Source organism: Carassius gibelio, chromosome B6 (genome assembly GCF_023724105.1).
Source record: "Carassius gibelio isolate Cgi1373 ecotype wild population from Czech Republic chromosome B6, carGib1.2-hapl.c, whole genome shotgun sequence".
Lineage (NCBI taxonomy): Eukaryota > Metazoa > Chordata > Actinopteri > Cypriniformes > Cyprinidae > Carassius > Carassius gibelio.
This window is the reverse complement of record NC_068401.1, coordinates 749,413-765,794: the sequence shown is the minus strand read 5'-3', so window position 1 is coordinate 765,794 and position 16,382 is coordinate 749,413.

Genomic DNA, 16,382 nt, shown 5'->3' with positions numbered 1-16,382 from the left:
CTGCAAAAAACAAAAAAATGTAAAAAAACATGGAAACAAAAAGTCATTAATATCAATACGAATCAGTCACTAAAAAAATTATTTAATTTGATTAAAATATGAGTAATGTTATATTGCTAACACATCTAGCACTTTTTTCTTAGTGTAACGGGGGTATTAAGCCCGTTGTGTAGGGGAAATGGATTATGGCTGCCCTGGAAGTTTGGACAACGAAAGGATCTTGGTCCCCGTTCCCCAACCTTTTAGTCTCGTTACACACTAATGTGGGTATGTGGTTTCTTACTCTATTGTGTTAGAACACTACTGATTGACAAGGGTAGGCTTCAGTTATAGTAGTGATACACGGTGGCTTCCTGAAGTGAAATTGCATATATGACAGTGCAGTGTTATATGCTCCTCCCTCCCCAGATCTAATAAAGTAAGTGAGACTTCCCCACTCCCTGACAGCTCCCAAGAGAAGAGTACACGTTCCAAGTTTAGAAATTAAACTATTTATTCTAGATTTCTTCTTCCTATGATTTTTATTTTTTTGTCTGATTAAGAAAGCAATTAAATGAAAATATAAAGAATTTACAGTATTTGTGCCGTTGTTACAAATTTACATAATCACCTTCAACATATCAGTTGAAAGAAAAACTTTCACTTGTCAACTTTCACTTGTGATTTAACAAATACCTAATGAAACTTCAAAATGAAATCACATACAATTTTCAATTGGTAGACCCACAAATTCTCACCCTTCTCAAATGATCACTTTTAAACAATCACATTTGAAGAAAACAATACACAATTAAATCTTACTTTAGAATGAGCACTTATAAGAAATGTCCTTTGAAAGGTTTACTCACAGTATCTTCTGTTCTGTAGTGCACTTGAATTATCACAGTTCACTGTTTATCAGTTCAGTCACTGAATAAAATGGAAAAAAATGAGAAAAATACCAGTTCGTAGAACGATGAATTAGAGTGCGTTGTCTGGACGTAGGGTGCGTTGAAATAAACTGAACATCACAGTTTAATTTAAAAAAAAAAATCACTCAGTCTTGTAAAAAAAATAATAAATGAAAAAAAATATCCCACAGATAAACTGCCTCAAAAGGGTTCAAACTGCGATGAATCAACTGGAGATGTCCCTTGGATGGCAGGGTAACAACTCAATCTTCAAACTCTGATCGGAGGAAAAGTTAATTGCATTTCACAGCGGTCTCGGTCTCACGTGCGCTAATACGTGTGGGAAGCTTAATTACACGTGAACAGTCTCGTTGACATGTTAGATCTCGCCGATGCGTTTCAATCAAAACACGAGTGCAAAATGCAGCAAAAACACATAAAAGATATTTAAAAAAAAAAAATACAAGCAAACAGGGTTTTCACTCTAAGCTTACTCACAATCTCAGTGGCCTTCACGTTACGTAACTGCGTCACTCTAACAGCCAACACACATCACGAGAAAAAAAATCTATTTACTTCTATGAGCCGCGGGTCACTTTCCACACCTTCACTTAGTGCAGTTGTATTTTACTCGACGTAAGCCTCGATAATCTTCCGTTGAATCAACTTTATCGAACGAGCTTCTCGATCACAACGCTGCACTCACTTCTGTGTGCGACACACCCATACATCACGCTCTTCTTCGTCTACACCTGCTGCAATTACAGCATGCGCAAAAAGCGGACCACTCGCCAAAATAAAAGTATCCCAAAAATAAACTTCTTTCAAAATAATATATCCGTTACATTCCCCCCTGCTAGACCCTGCCACTCCATTGACATCTCCGGCAGATTCATCTCTGAAACACAAAACAACATGTTAAGAAACATGGCATTATAGATTAATAACTTATTATTACCCAAAGTTTCAGAAGACTCTGAACTCTTATTTCACAATATAGTCACTTCTGTACTTCACAGGTAAGATACCCTTGTTTTGCCTCTGAGAACGTCTAGGCTCAGAAATACTTTCCCTTTCAGTTTCGGAAACATCAGCATCATCTGAGTCACCTTGTACCCTCAACTCTGATTCTGCTATTACATTATGATTCTCGTAGTTGTCACACTGTCGTATTTCCTCTGACTCCCCTTGACCCACCCTTGTGTGTGCATGGTAAGTGGAGTGTTGCGGAGCTTCAGGATAGCAGACAAAGTCCGATATGTCTGTGACTGTCTCTGTTTTATCTCTCACACGATGCCGGCATGTACGCGGTGTTGTAGGTGATGGGAACGAACAGTGCCGAAGCTGATCTCGGTGTACTACTTTTGTAGGACCCCCCTTTTCTGGTTTGATGGTAAACACAGGTATGTCTGAGTGGTTTTGCTTTATCACTAAATAAGGTGTGTCTTCCCATTTGTCCTGAATTTTATTTCTACCCCTGTGTTTGTGATTGCGCAGTAGCACCCGATCTCCAGGCCTCACAAGAGCTCCAAATGTCTTGCGATCATAAATCCTCTTTCTCCTTCTGGAAGCCTCTTGAGATGCTGCGTTTGCAACTTCCACAGCCGTCTTCAGTCTTGCATGATGAGCTTTCACCCAGTCATCTAGGTTATCCACCTCATCCTCTTTTAGATCCTTTTCTCCAAGGACATCCATTGGTAAACGTGCATCCCTTCCGAACATTAAATAGAACGGAGAATAACCAGTAGATGAATGGACATTACTGTTGTAGGCCATTACCAGCTCTGGCAGATGAGTCTTCCAATCTCTCTTCTTCTCTGGAGGCAAAGTTCTTAACAAGTCGTGCATGGTACGATTAAATCTCTCACACTGAGAGTTTCCCTGTGGATGGTATGGGCTCGTACGACTTTTACCTATACCATAGATCTTGCAAAGCTCTTTGATCACATTGGCCTCGAAACATCTGCCCTGGTCAGAATGCAAACGAGCCGGACAGCCATAATAAACAAACCAGTGCTTGAGCAGGGCCTTTGCAGTTGTATTTGCAGTCTGATTCCTGGTAGCAACAGCGACTGTGAATCTGGTAAACATATCAGTGAGAACGAGCACATTTTCATACCCTCCAGAAGATTGTTCAAGCTGTGTATAATCCATGGCTAGGACCTCTAATGGAGCTGAAACATTACTGCATGTCATAGGAGCTCGAAGCCTGGGGAAAACATCTTTGGCCAGTGTACATCTCTTGCACTGCCTTATCCAGCATGGAACATCTGCAGACATGGTAGGCCAGTAATAACTGCGTCTCATTCGAGTTAATGTACTTCTTTCACCGAAATGACCTCCGTGTTCATGTTGTCCCTCATACACTTCATGCTGTAGAGGCTCAGGAACGACCATCTGCCAGATCTCTTCCCCATCCCTAGGATCCAGGATGCGTCTGAACAGCACTCCCTGACGCAACTTAAGACGGTCAAACTCCTTGGCAAGCTTTTTCATTTTAGACTCCATACAATTGAGATTCATTCTACTTGGTCTCTTGTTCTCAGATACTGCTTTATAAATGGGGCCGATCAAAGGATCGTTCTTCTGTTGCTTTCCTATCTCGCTCCAGCTATACCCATTTATTTCTCCTCTTATTGATGCTTGAACCGCAGCTTTACCTTCAAGTTCCTCTCGGTCAATTCTCCTGCCTGGCCACAAGCATGCTCTCACCTCGTCAGCTCCTAGTCTGATGAAATCCTTTCCATCATCGTCCTCCTCTGGTTCCTCCCTTGAGGGGATCCTTGACAAGGCGTCTGCATTTGTGTTGTGTCGGCCAGGTTTATAACATACCTCAAAGTCATACTCTGCCAGCTGTGCTACCCAGCGCTGCTCAACTGCACCAAGATTAGCGGAGTAAAGGTACCGTAGTGGGTTATGGTCAGTAATCACCGTGAATTTTGAATACATGAGGTATTCTCTAAATTTTTCTGTGATCGCCCACTTTAATGCAAGCAGCTCCAACTTGAATGCACTATAGTTTTTATCATTCTTCTCTGAACCTCTTAGTCCTCTGCTTGCATATGCCACCACACGCTCAATCCCCTCCTGCTTCTGGCTAAGGACTGCTCCCAGTCCGTGATGACTTCCATCCGTGGTAAGTGTAAAGGGCTCACTGAAGTCAGGGTATGCCAGAATTGGTGGAGACATTAAACACCCTTTCAAATCATCCAATGCGGTCTGGCAGTCTTGAGTCCAAGTGAATGTTACTGGCGTCTTGCTTCTCTTTCCTCCACTTACCAGCGCATGTAGTGGTTTGGCCATTTGAGCAAACCTTGGGACGAATCTTCGGTAATAACTCATAAAACCGAGCACTTGCCTGACTTCTCTCACATTTCTGGGAACTGGCCAGGTGTCCAAAGCTTTAACTTTCTCGTTATCTACTTTTATGCCTTCTGAGCAAATCTGGTGCCCTAAAAACTTTACTTCAGGCCTTAGAAAGAAGCACTTGCTTGGCTTTAACTTCAGACCATGTTTTCTTAGCCGGTTAAAGACAAGTTCTAACCTCTCACAGTGACTTTCAAAATCTCTGGAGAAGATAATGACATCATCCAGATAGACCAGAAGAACATCAAAGGCCAAGTCACCTAGCACCACACCCATCAGACGCTGAAAGGTGGCCGGAGCATTGCACAACCCGAACGGCATCCTGGTCCACTCAAACAGCCCAAATGGGGTGGTGACGGCTGTCTTCTCCCTATCTTTCTCACTCACAGCCACCTGGAAATACCCAGCAGTCAAATCCAGTGTAGAGAACAGTTTAGCGTTGCCCAATGCATCCAAGGACTCGTCCACCCGTGGAAGCGGATAAGCATCCTTATACGTCACTTGGTTCAGCTTTCGATAATCGCAGCAAAAACGCACACTGCCATCTTTCTTCATTACGATAACTGCCGGTGATGCCCAGGGGCTACTGCTTTCTTTGAGGATTCCCTGAGACACCAGATTTTGGACATGCCTCTTGACTTCTTGAAATATCTGTGGTGGTACTCTACGATGACGCTGTTTTATCGGTGGTGCTTCGCCAGTAGGGATATCATGCACCACAGCTGTGGTGTAACCATAATCTCGGTCATCTCTGGAGAAGACATCTCTGTTTTTTGATAACAACTCAACGAGCCTTTCACATTGTGTTGGTGTGAGACCCTCATAATTTACTTCAACCGGAACTGGCGGCTGCAGAAGTAAGTTATTATCAGCATGAACATTATCTTCCTTTAATCCTTTGACATGAAGTACACCGTCATCTTCCTCCAGTTCAAGAACATCCTTTGTGACCACCTCTTTTGGCTTAAAAATAGAAGCCACTCTAGATCGGGGTGCAATTCTAACAGTCTTTCCACTCAAGTTCAGCATACGCACAGGAACCTTTCCACAGTTTGTTTTAGCAAGAACATGAGCCACTAAGAGTCCTTTTGGCAAACTAGTGCCATCTGCAGGTTCTACCAGCACATTACATTTCACCCTAGGTGACACTCCACAGAGGCCCTCAAGTACCTTCTCACAGCGGGGAGGAATAGTGACAGCTTGTCTTCCAGCAATCTTAACATACCCAATCCTTCCGCCAGGCCCTAGATGTCCTGCTTCCTTCTCAACTCTTGCAAGTACCCTCCGGACTTGAGCTTCATCTCGCTGACTATACTTGTCTACCTTTTCCATCCCCTCTGCTGAGATGAACAAAGACTGCACTTCATTGAGTATATTCATACCGATGATCCCAGACACTCCTTTCATTTCCTTGACATCAGGACTTGTGTCAGTCAAAACGAATATGCACTTCCTAGGAAACACTTTTCCCATACATTCGACATCAGCCTGTAAGCAACCTAAGACAGGAATGTCTAGTCCATTGGCCGCTGTCAGTTTAACCCAACATGCAGAGGACAACTTTAGCTTTTGCTCCCCAAAATGCTGTCTGAAGTGGGATTCGGAGATGGTGGACACCTCTGACCCTGTATCTAAGAGGCACTTGGTCCTGACACCGGCTATCTTCACATCAACTGCAAGACAATCCCCAAAAGCACTATCCTTCAGTTTATCAGCAGCCTCATCCGCCAGCCATTCTGCAGTGTGACATCTAATCAATGAGGGCCCTGGGCTTTTCTGTACTGCACCTCCTGAGTCTTTCTCTGTAACTTCAGCAGACTCCACTATACACTGTGGTGGGGCTGGTCCCCTCCCAGACTTGCCTCCTTGTGGACAATAGCGGCTGGTGTGTCCAGGTTCACCACATGAATAACAAATATAACGTCCTTCACTGTCTTTTAACGGTTGTTTCTTTGGATGGTTCTGCTGTGGTCTATCCCTTTCTTTTGCATGAACGATTTGATATAATTCCTCTTGACGAGCAGCTATTTTCTGAATTGCTTCATGCAACTTCTCTAAAGACAGAGTGGAGGGAGCATCCTGTGCTGCAGCAGCATTTACTACCCCTCTAGCACGGATACTGGGCCTGAGATTACTAGAAGACTGTGCTTCTTCCTCCTCTGACCAGGTAATTGCCGCTTGCATCAACTCCACAAAACTCAAATCTGGCTCAGCCTTAATTCTGCGTTTCATCTCTCGGCGCAAGAAGTCATCTTTTAGGCCTAGCACCAGTTGCTCTTTCAAAACCTTTTCAGCATCTGCTACTCTAGCTGGCTCTCGGCGCTGAACACAATTAAGTCTTTCCCGAAGGTCATATGCATAGGAACGTATTGTTTCTCCTGTATTCTGAGCACGATCATAGAAGTCCTTCAGCCTTGTACCAATGGGCACTTTATCTCCATAGGTGTCAAGGAGAACAGTGAAGATGTTGTCAACAGACTCCTCTTTTCCATCCATCATGAACTTCACTGTGGCTCTGGCCTCATCTTTTAGGTGCTGTTTCACCAGCTCAACCCGATCCTCAGTGGGCACCCTCATGACTTGAAATGCAGACTTCATTGATGCCACCCATTCTTCAATACTCAGGTCACCTGGTTTTGAAACGCAACCAGTGAAATCAGGGAGCTTCCGGTCCCTAGGGATATAAATGGCAGCTGGGGTCGCTTGGGCAGAGGCCTGGCTCTCAATCACGACCTTTGCTAAGGATAGGGCTTCTCTCTGCTCTGTCCTGGCTTGGTCAAGTGCCCCCGCCTGCTCAGCAAACCTCCTCTGCATCTCTGCCATCTCTCTCTTTAGTTCCTCCAGCTCAGACATTTTCTTACTTGACAAAAATTTGTGGGCCTGGAGACGTGTGACTATCTAAATGTGCCTAATTCGATCCTGTTCGTGACGCCACTTTTGTAACGGGGGTATTAAGCCCGTTGTGTAGGGGAAATGGATTATGGCTGCCCTGGAAGTTTGGACAACGAAAGGATCTTGGTCCCCGTTCCCCAACCTTTTAGTCTCGTTACACACTAATGTGGGTATGTGGTTTCTTACTCTATTGTGTTAGAACACTACTGATTGACAAGGGTAGGCTTCAGTTATAGTAGTGATACACGGTGGCTTCCTGAAGTGAAATTGCATATATGACAGTGCAGTGTTATATGCTCCTCCCTCCCCAGATCTAATAAAGTAAGTGAGACTTCCCCACTCCCTGACAGCTCCCAAGAGAAGAGTACACGTTCCAAGTTTAGAAATTAAACTATTTATTCTAGATTTCTTCTTCCTATGATTTTTATTTTTTTGTCTGATTAAGAAAGCAATTAAATGAAAATATAAAGAATTTACAGTATTTGTGCCGTTGTTACAAATTTACATAATCACCTTCAACATATCAGTTGAAAGAAAAACTTTCACTTGTCAACTTTCACTTGTGATTTAACAAATACCTAATGAAACTTCAAAATGAAATCACATACAATTTTCAATTGGTAGACCCACAAATTCTCACCCTTCTCAAATGATCACTTTTAAACAATCACATTTGAAGAAAACAATACACAATTAAATCTTACTTTAGAATGAGCACTTATAAGAAATGTCCTTTGAAAGGTTTACTCACAGTATCTTCTGTTCTGTAGTGCACTTGAATTATCACAGTTCACTGTTTATCAGTTCAGTCACTGAATAAAATGGAAAAAAATGAGAAAAATACCAGTTCGTAGAACGATGAATTAGAGTGCGTTGTCTGGACGTAGGGTGCGTTGAAATAAACTGAACATCACAGTTTAATTTAAAAAAAAAAATCACTCAGTCTTGTAAAAAAAATAATAAATGAAAAAAAATATCCCACAGATAAACTGCCTCAAAAGGGTTCAAACTGCGATGAATCAACTGGAGATGTCCCTTGGATGGCAGGGTAACAACTCAATCTTCAAACTCTGATCGGAGGAAAAGTTAATTGCATTTCACAGCGGTCTCGGTCTCACGTGCGCTAATACGTGTGGGAAGCTTAATTACACGTGAACAGTCTCGTTGACATGTTAGATCTCGCCGATGCGTTTCAATCAAAACACGAGTGCAAAATGCAGCAAAAACACATAAAAGATATTTAAAAAAAAAAAATACAAGCAAACAGGGTTTTCACTCTAAGCTTACTCACAATCTCAGTGGCCTTCACGTTACGTAACTGCGTCACTCTAACAGCCAACACACATCACGAGAAAAAAAATCTATTTACTTCTATGAGCCGCGGGTCACTTTCCACACCTTCACTTAGTGCAGTTGTATTTTACTCGACGTAAGCCTCGATAATCTTCCGTTGAATCAACTTTATCGAACGAGCTTCTCGATCACAACGCTGCACTCACTTCTGTGTGCGACACACCCATACATCACGCTCTTCTTCGTCTACACCTGCTGCAATTACAGCATGCGCAAAAAGCGGACCACTCGCCAAAATAAAAGTATCCCAAAAATAAACTTCTTTCAAAATAATATATCCGTTACATTAGGAATGTTAATTTAGGTCTTAACTTGAAAACAGTCAATGCAAAAACGTATGTAAAATGATGTATTTGTCGTTTTTGTGGCTAGCATCGTTATTGTAATTGTGTAACTCAAAGAGCAAATTTGTTGAGTGGTTTTTCGGATCCAATCAGAGCGATGCTTCAGCGATTGTGTGTTTATTGTGTTGTTTTGCCTCTACAGCAGACTTAACCGTGAGTCAGGTTCACATGACGCCTACACAGTCGCCCACACAGTCACCCACGGGCCGTAAGCACGCAAACACACACACTCACCCCCCCCCCCCACACACACACACACAGACGACACCCTTCAGCCGTGTGAGGAGCCCTGTGTCCATCACAGCAGCAAAACCTCCAGCAGAACCAGAATCACAGAGGAACAATCTATAGAAATCACACACAGAGCAGTCTGTGCTTGTGTATGTGAAGATGGAGAGAGGACAGATTCCATCCCACTTTCTGATCTTGTATTGTCCGTCTTCAAGTCTGAAAGCTCTGTCTGTATTGTCCGAGTCACTCTCCCATTATCAGGGTTGCTGGTAATAATTGAAAAGCTAGTCTAGGTTGACTAGTTCTCCTCCCCTTGAGTCTGAAGTGTGGAGCGACACACATTCCTTCTTCATCTCCCACTCACATTTTAATCTGTTAACCAGCACCAGAATGCTAATGAGCGTTGCCTTTGGTGTGTCGCACTAAACGGATGTCAGCAATGCATTTGAGACTAATTTCTCATTAAGGATCGAACCGGTTTGACATACGATCTGAGTCAGTTTGGTTTAACGGCTGGAATGAGTCAATGACCCAAAGATCTGCATTCAGTAAATCTCATATAGAACTGGAAAGAGGATCTGTTCTTTACTGTGACTGCTTTATTTAGTCCTGTGGTGTGACACCGCTGGCAGGTTGGAGGCAGTGGCGCTCTTCATGCCTCTTTGGTGAAACAGAAGCACTTAATTTATTCTAATTTGATTTGACCTACATGATCTCGACACTTCTTAACGCTTGGTCTGAAGGAGGAGCAGACGCCAAGTCTGATATCAACGGGCTACACACAAAGTCAGCGATTAGACACAAGCAGGTGTTATGTTCACACAAACACAGTTAAGCCTGTGTAAGATAATGCCTGTATTAATTAATGGAGGGTGAAACATAATTAGCTTGGGCCGTCCTCCGGCGCGGCTCCATTAGACGGGCGATGCAGGGATGGAAGTGCTCTCGTGGGCGGCTGTCGGTGTAAATGTGCTGTATATGAATGCTGAGTGTGAGTGTGTGTGAATCAGGCTATTTGTGAGTGTGTTGGGAGCTGAGAGCCCTTGAGAGAGTGTGTAGGCAGAGAACCACACACACACACACACACACACACACACGGGGGTGGAGAGGTATATGGAGTTAAGCCTGTTCAACGCCTGCCGATTGATCACTTGTGTGAATAAGAGAGAAAGAAACACATAGTGTGTGTGTGTGTGTGTGTGTGTATGAGAGAGAGAGAGAGAGAGAGAGAGAGAGAGATGCTTAATAGAACAAGTGATTTTATATCACAGTGAGAAATCCTCTGCTTGTAGAATGCAGCTCACTTCAGATCATGCCACTAAAGGACAAGTATAGGAAACAATAAAAAAGAGGACAGTGAAAGAAAGAAGAATTTGGAAAATAAATGGGATCATAAATGCTAGTGCTGACATCTCAGGTAAGAGCCTTCATCTGTGTGTGAGATGTATTTACTAATGTAATTCAATAACCTCAATCTGAGAGTTTGTGAAGTCTGTGCTTCCAGAGTCAGGAGCTGGAAACACTGCAGGAGACAGAACACACAGATTGATGTGTGGCTTTATGAAGATGGACTGATGGAGATCAGAAACAGAACAGATGATCACTGCAGTTCAAATCACTGACAGATATATCGATATATGAATCATATGAATATGTAATCAGTTTAAACTCGTGTGTTTTCTAGTTTCAGCAGCAAACAGGCGCGTTCACGTGAATGAAGGTAAATCTTTCTTTCTTTCTGCTCGTCGTTCAGATCCGTGTGTCTTCTGTACTTGATTACTGTTTATTATTAAAGCAGTGACGGGCTCGAGCTGCACCGAATAGCGCGGGTTAATGAAGACGATGGCGGTTCTGTAGAATCGTTCGGTTAAACTCGCCGGTAACGGAACTCTAGTTGGTCGAGTTCGCTTGTGTTTGTTGAGCTCATGATGGTTAGTTAACACGAGGATGTCTAGTCTAGTACACTAACTAGCTTTGACATCTAAACATCGCTTCGGCGAGTGAGAAACAGACTTTAAATGCTGTCAGGAAACATTTCACAGTTAAAATGCTGGTTTTACAGCCGTGTGCCTAATTCTTTACAACAGTTATTTATATTCATTTATTAAACCAAAAACAATCACAGTCTGTCTTCAAGCTGAAGGTTTAATTGAATTTCATTTAAAGTAATTGGGTAAAACTCTTTCACAGCTCATAACAACATCAAAATGACCAGTTCTTTTTATGATAATTCAGCAGATGAAACAGTTTAAAATCATTCTGGGTCACACTTTATTTGAAGATGTCCTTGTTACAGTGTGATTATACATGCACTGAGTGATTTTAATTATCTACATGTACTTACTATATGGTTAGGATTAGGGTTTGGTTTAGGATTACTTGCATGTAATTAAGTATAATTATAATAGCATGTACATATAACCTGTAACAAGGACACCTTCAAATAAAGGGTTACCAAATTCTGTTTCCTAAATGCATTCATAATAGCAGTTAATGCTAGATCTGCTAACATTTATGCTGATTTATCTTGAAATCTGACCCTGCTGATTCTCTGAACATTTCTCCTAAATCAATCTTTAGTAAGCTGAAGAAACCCATCAGGATAAAAAGACAAGAATATATATATATATATATATATATATATATATATATATATATATATATATATATATATATATATATATATATATTTGAAACATGGTTAGTATAAACCGGCTGCACTTTTGATAGACTGACGCAAGTGAAGCAGTTCTGAAGACAAAAATCAAACGTCATCATAAGTGACTAACTATTGTTTACGACTAATCTGAAACAACAATACAAGCTTTTTTTCCACCGTCTGAAACAATGACCACAAAAGGCCACTTGAGACATTAGTCCACACTATGCATTTGAGCACATCTCTGTAAATATATTCTGCAAAAACACACACAGACGCTGTCGCCCACACAATCACAGGAATCACTCATGCTGTAATCAAGAGTCCATTAACACGAGAACACAGGAGACGTTTTGTAGAAGTTACAATCATTTGCAAAAAACATTTAAAAGATATTAAATCATTTAACTAGTACTACAGCCACTCATTCTGGATCTGAACTTGCAAAAAAAGGCTTGTTTCTAGTCAAAATAAATACAAATTCTTAAAGGTGTCCTATTATGCTCTTTTATAAAGTCTTGATTTAGTTTGGGGGGTGTACTAGAACAGGCTCTCAGGTTGTTTGAAAAACTAATTATTTTTCACATATTTTTAATTATTACAACAACTCTCTCCCCAGTCTGGCATGAACAGCTCGAATAGTCCATGTATCAAATTAATGTGCTGTGATTGGTTAGCTGGGCCAGTCTGTGCTGTGATTGGTTAGCTGGGCCAGTCTGTGCTGTGATTGGTTAGCTGGGCCAGTCTGTGCTGTGATTGGTTAGCTGGGCCAGTCTGTGCTGTGATTGGTTAGCTGGGCCAGTCTGTGCTGTGATTGGTTAGCTGGGCCAGTCTGTGCTGTGATTGGTTAGCTGGGTCAGTCTGTGCTGTGATTGGCAGTACTCAACACCTGGTCTGTTAATGTCCTGCCTCTTACCGTAGACACCTGCCAGCTTCAGTGTAAATATTGTCAAAATCAAATCAGTTTGAGTGCGATTTAAACCCGGATGATTGTAAACTACTCTAAGCTCATTTGTTTTGGGAAAGCTAGCGTGTCTCTGACACAATGATAACACTCGTACCCTTCTCTAGTGCAGCCCAACCAGGTGTCGTCCCATTCGTCGATCTTTGTGAGGTCACAAATCCTGCAAAATATGCATTATAGTCCAAATGAGTCGTTTGTTAAAGTTGAAAAAGGTCAAAAGCATAAAAGGACCCCCTTTAGATTAAGATGATTTTACTTAGTAAGCAAAATGATATTTAATATTGTTTCCAGGGGAAAAAACACTAAATTAAGTGCATTTTGCTTTAAAGAAGTAAAATTATCTGCCAGAAGGGTTAGTAGAATACTCTTAAAACAAGGTCATTTTACTTACATCACTGGCCGATAATTTGACTTTTTTTTTTTAAGCAAAATGCACTTAATTTAGTTTTTTCCACAAACAAGACTAAATAATTTAAGAATTGTTAGATTTTTGACTAGAAACATGACAAAATTACTAAGGTAAGCCTTTTTGGCAGTGTAACTATAGACGTTTAAGCATTAAAGTTTGAGATCTCATGTAGTTACAGCTGAAGCCTATAGAACAGCACCTCAAGTGTCTGCAGTTTTATAAAATGGTTTCTACACAATGAAAATATGAAGGGCATGTTGCTGAAAAACTGATTTAGTGAATCGGCTGTTTTCTAATGAATCAGTATGCTCTACTCTGCCTCCTGTTTTTGAATTATAATTCACCTCTGACCTTCCCATTAAGAAAAAGGCACCATGAGCTCCGCCCCTCTGACACGATTGGTCAGGACAAAGAGGCGCCGCCCACCTGAGCTCCCGCCTCTCTTTAAAGGGGTCGGACCGGCAACATGTGACTTGATTACAGCGTGGGAGTAAAAAAGGGGAGAGAAGAACAGATCAGGACAGCAATGAGGGGAAACTGGAGGAGAGGAATGAAAGAAAGAGGGAAATTTGGAGATATAATGAAGGAAGACGTGAGGTTTCTGCTGGATGAATGTGAGTACTTCAACATTTAGCAAAGTCATCATGGTTTTATTGTGCCAGACAGATACAGTGTTTCTTGTGACACATTATTGTGATGATTCTGTGATTGAAAAATGGATGATAAAGTGTGAAGTATTTAATGTAGAGAAAAAGACATCGAGTGCTGCCAAAAACACGACTGACAGCACCCTTTGAAGCAGATTAGGCATTAAACTAGAGACAGATGCCAAAGAGACTAACCGTAACCTGCTTCTTCATGCTTTCATTCCAGCACTCCAGAGCCGATTCACTGGGAAAGAAGAGAAAGAACACGTGAAGAGGAAAACAGCAGGTCTGCAAACAGGTATCTCACCTCGCGTTTGATTGTGCAATTTTCAGTTTGCCAGCTCAAGATAGCCAATGAGGAACAGGTTTGGGGTCGGACGAGAAAAAGAGAAAAGCTGGGAAGAAGAGAAACGAGAACGAAGTGAGGAAAAGAAAAAATGCTGTTTTACTGTCATCTTGACAGATGAGAAAGAGCGTGCGATACCTTCATCACACACACAGAGCGCCGGTGCATTCGAAGACGTAATGAAATATCAGCTTCCACAGCAGACGTTCACCTGAAGCATCTCTCATCATCTATCCCATAAAGCTCAGAGCAGTTCTGACATGAACCAAACTCTAACTACTGAACTACAATCTACAAACCATTTTAAATTAGTAAATAATTCTCATTTAATAAATGTGTTCATATTAATTAAGGGATACCCAAAATATTTGGACTCTTCAGAAAATGGCAAAATATGTGAAAACGTCTAAGAAATGGCGACCAGTTAGAGCAGCTAAAAGAAACATCTTCCTAATATGTTGATCTGAGCTTGATCTGAGTTTCAGAGACTCCGCAGCGAGAGACTGAGACGGCATTATTGTGTTTGTCCTTGTTCTCGGTGTAATGGCGGGTGAGTGAACGAGAGCATGTGGGTGAAGGGTAACATGCTTTTATGAATGGGCTGCTGGGACGAGCGCTCTGATTGGTCAGATCCATGTCTCTGTGTCTGTAGTGAAATACGACACCAGCTCAACCCACCGCCTTACAATGTGACACAACCGTTCCCCACTGCTGCTTTTATCAGCAGTTAAACACAGCTGTAAGATCAGAGATGTGCTGGAAGAGAAGGCTATTCCTGAAACACAGTCAGGTCTCGGTTCCTGTTCGTCCAGTAAACGATATCGGCACTCAAGAGTCGGTCCAGAACAGCAGCGGTCACACACCGACTGAAGAGAGAGAGACTGTACCCTCCTTCACTTAAGGTTTAAAGGGGTCATATGATAAATGTAAATTTGTCCTTTCTCTTTGGACTGTTAAACGCTGAAAGTCTCAAACCCAAAGAGATAATATTTATAAAAGTTAAGACTCGTCCACACACTCCTAAAACGTCTCGTTCTAACACACCCCACATCTCTCCGTCACACGCTTGAGGTATTTGGCCAATCACAGCGTACTGGATAGCTGACCAATCAGAGCACACCATGCTTTTCAGAACGATGAGCTTCATTAAAATCGACATGTTTCTGAAAGGCGAAGAATAGAGGAGCAACAATTATGTACGGTCAAAGGTTGCGTTACATTTTGAGTCAGGGTCGTACATTTTTTGTTATATATATATATATATATATATATAATAAATGTTAAATATAATTTAATTACTTTTTTGTAATTTTAATTTTTAATAATGAACCTATTGGACAAGAATATAGGCTTTATTTATTTATGAAGAGAACAGATAAACAGAGACTTTTGTGTTCAACACACACCGTGCAGTGACAGCAGTGAAATAGATTTTTATAGGGTTTAATAGATTTTAATTTATTTTTAATATGGGATTTTAATCGATTCTTAAATCCCATTCGATGCCGTTTACAGTTGTTGAATGAACTACATATTGTGTGCCTTCCAAAAAAAAAAAGTTGAGTTGATGTTCCCATTGGACAGGGGTGGGAATTATAGTTATAAATTACAGTAGATCACCCTCAGTGTAATCTGTCAAAGTGATGGCAAAGTTTAAGCAGTGATTGAAATATTTTAAAGACCGTCCAAGTCAAGTCACCATTCTTTATATCTAGCGTTTTTTACACTGCAGACTGTGTCGAAGCCGCTCACAGTCAGATTGTGGAGAGACTCGTCTGGATCCTATGGTCTTGTCCTAATGTGTCTTTTTAACCTTAAACTGCATAAACACATTGCATTACACCAAATCAAAAGGCTATTTTTTAGCATAGTCATGTGACCCCTTTAAACACCCCTCGTTCTGTCCTCTCACATCTCCAGAGGTCACAGGTCACTAGAGAGCGACGTCCAGCATCATCACGACAGACCAAGTGAAGGACAGTCTCCTGCCAAATCACAGAACACTGGTGTCACATGACTTCATGGCGAGAGGAAAGAGCGTCACCCGTCAGTGACGGAACGAGAAGCACAGCAGGACGAGGTTCTCCACTGAAGTGTGTTTCTGTCCAGCTGCAGCTCCTGATCTGGAACGCTTCCCGTCCTGTTTAACACACCCAGAGTTTGGTGCTGAACAGTTAAACCTGTTCCATGAACTCGTCTCCCTTCGTGAGATCATGTCTGTTGTGTTAACTCTCATCTCAGGAGCAGAGCCACGCAGACGTCCATCCTTCGCTCAGTGGTC